We start from the raw sequence: 3,383 nt of genomic DNA, 5'->3' as shown, positions 1-3,383 counted from the left end.
TAAAACTGTAAGCAAAGCCACCCAAATGGCAGAAACTGGCTCCCTTACTCCACTGGCATGGCAGGCTGAGTTGGAACACTTCCCTGTGGGGAAAAAGAAGCAGTCTATACTAAGGAAGGCAGTTCAACCAAGCTCCAATTGGGGTCTTAATTAGCAAATTTGAAATACTGAATACAAGCTACAAGCACAGATAAACCTGGAGCAAGCAGAAAAGGAACCCTGAGGTCCCCCCAGCAGAGAGGTGGTGGGGCTGACAGAAAAATATAATAATATAATAGATAAATAAAAACAGAGGCTTTTGGAGTTGGCTGAGCTCAGAATACTGGAGAAGGGCTCTGTCCCAAGAAAAAGTGGCAAGTAGAATTGGATATCAACTCTGACTCTTGACTATTGAAACTGGGGGGCTGGGGACTGACTGAAAAGGGGAATTCTTTCATTTTTCTTTTTTTCTCTAATTCTAAGTAGCTTATTAGATAAAGCCTCTGTCATTTTCAATTGTAAGTGCTGACCCAGGCAAGGAGGGAGTTAAGATAGTCAGGGAGACAAAGGAAAAAGTGAAGGAGAAAATTCCCTAAAGGGCATATCTTCCATAAGAAAGGGGGGGGGTGCAGCTCAAGTGGTGGCCCTCCCTCAGAGAATTCAGACCCCAGGGCTGGGGGTAAAAAAAAAAAAAAAAAACAGAAACAGCTTAAGATTGGCTTCTGACTCACCCTCAGTCCCTGGCAGGGACAGGGTCTGCTGAGAATTAAAGGAACTGCACCTCTTTTTTAAAAAAGCACAGAGTCTAGAGCCCTCACAGGAAAGTCTGACAATCTTCTAGGTCTCATCCTCAGGGAAACTTGATGCTGATTACACCCTCCTCCTGAGTCTTGGGCCCATCTGATCTGGGAAAATCTGATTGGGGTAATCAAGGAACCAGATGCCTAGACAACAAAAAATTATGTCACACTAAGAAAAATGAAGATATGACCCAGTCAAAGGAACAAACTTACACTTCAAATGAGATACAGGATTGAAATAACTAATCAAAGATGTTCAAACAAATATGCTAAATCAATTCAATGAGTTGAAGGAAGATATGACAAAAGAGATGAAGGATATAAAGTAGACATTGGGTGAACATAAGAAAGAACTCAAAAGTTTGAAAAGACAATTGGTAGAACTTATGGGAATGAAAGGCACAATACAGGAGATGAAAAACACAATGGAGACACACAACAGCAGTTTTGAAGAGGTGGAAGAAAGGATACATGAACTGGAGATGAAAAACACAATGGAGACACACAACAGCAGATTTGAAGAGGTGGAGGAAAGGATACATGAACTGGAGATGAAAAACACAATGGAGACACACAACAGCAGATTTAAAGAGGCGGAAGAAAGGATTCATGAACTGGAGAATAGGACATCTGAAATCCTACACACAAAAGAACACATAGGGAAAAGAATGGAAAAATATGAGCAGAGTCTCAAGGAACTGAATGACAACATGAAGCACATGAATATACTTGTCATGGGTGTCCCAGGAGAAGAGAAGGAAAATAGGGCAGAAACAGTAATGGAGGAAATAATCACTGAAAATTTCCCATCTCTTATGAAAGACATAAAATTACAGATCCAAGAAGTGCAGCATACCCAAAACAGAATAGAACCACGTAGACTGATTCCAAGACACTTAATAATCAGATTATCAAATGTCAAAAACAAAGAGAGAATTCTGAAAGCAACAAGAAAAAAGTGATTCATCACATGCAAAGGAAGCTCAATAAGATTATGTGTGGATTTCTCAATAAAAACCATGGAGGTGAGAAGGCAATGGTATGATATATTTAAGATAATGATAGAGAAAAAAAATGCCACCAAGAATTCTATATCCAGCAAAACTGTCCTTCAAAAATAAGGGAGAGTTTAAAATGTTTTCAGACAGACACTGAGAGAGTTTGTGAACAAGATATCTGCTCTATAAAAAATACTACAGGGAGCACTACAGACAGATAGGAAAAGACAGGAGAGAGAGGTTTGGAGAAGAGTGTACAAATGAAGACTCTCAGTAAGGGTAAAAAGAGAAAGAGAGGAAAAAAATAAAAATAAAATAAGATATGACATATAAAATCCAAAAGGCAAAATGATAGATAGCAGACATTACATTGAGTGAAATTACCCAGAAACAAAAGGACTGATACTGTCTGGTCTCACTAATATGGACTAACATTGATGAGCAAGATTTGAGAGTTGAGAACACAGGTTATCAGGAGATAGAAGGAGGTTGGAGATGGGTCATTTGATGCTGAAGGAGTACAGAAGGTTCAACAAGATTGATTGTATAGATCCAGAAATGGAGTGGATAGCATAAGAGTGTGTGAGGGTAACACAATATTGTAAGTACTCTGAACAAAGATGAGTGTGAGTACGGTTGAAAGAGGAAGGCTAAGGGCATGTATGACACCAGAAGGAAAGATAGAAGATAAAGTCTCAGATTGTATAACTTAGTGAAACCTAGAGTGGTCAATGATGGTGATTAAATGTACAAAAATAAAAGAATGTTTTTAAATGAGGGCGAACAAATGAATGTCAACATTGCAAGGTGTGAAAAATTGGATGGTATAGGGGAAAAATACAACCAATGCAAACTAGAGTCTACAGCTAATGGTAGCACTGTAAGATGCTTCCATTAATTGTAACAAAGACAATATACCAAAGCTAAATTTCTATAAGAGGGGGATATGAGTGATAAGAGTGGCAATATTGTCTGACCTTTCCATTGTATTTTATTTTTATTTTTCTTCTATCTTTGTATTTTTATTGTTCATTTTTTTTCTCCTTTTCCTCTTTCTTTGGGGAAGAGATGGAAATGTCCTCATATGGATTGTGGTAGTGAATGCATAATTAGGTGATTATACTAGGAATCATTGATTGTTTACTTAGGGTGGGTTCTATGGTGTGTGAATAAAACTGTGAAAAAAACAGAGGGACACAAGTGCTGGAGAAAATGTGGATAGAGGGATGTACCTATTCCCTGTTGGTAGGGAAGTAGAATGGTGCAGCCCAGCTGGAGGGCAGTGTGGTGGTTCCACAGGAAGCTAACTATGGAGCTGCCATATGGTCCTACAACCCTATTACTGGGTATATACTTGGAAGAACTGAGAGCAGGGACATGAGTGGACATTGCACACTGGTGTTTATGGCAGCCATATTCGTGATTCAGAATAGATGGAGGTGGCCTAAGGATACATCGATTGGTAAACAGAACAGTGAACTGTGGTGTATATATACAATGGAATACTGAGAGGTGGCAAGAAGAAATGAAGTTGTGAGGTATACACCTAGGTGAATGGATATTGAGAACAGTATATTGAGTGAAATAAGCCAGAATCAAAAAGACA

The sequence above is a fragment of the Choloepus didactylus genome, chromosome 19 (assembly GCF_015220235.1).
Source record: "Choloepus didactylus isolate mChoDid1 chromosome 19, mChoDid1.pri, whole genome shotgun sequence".
Classification (NCBI taxonomy): Eukaryota; Metazoa; Chordata; class Mammalia; order Pilosa; family Megalonychidae; genus Choloepus; species Choloepus didactylus.
This window is presented reverse-complemented; position numbering follows the sequence as displayed.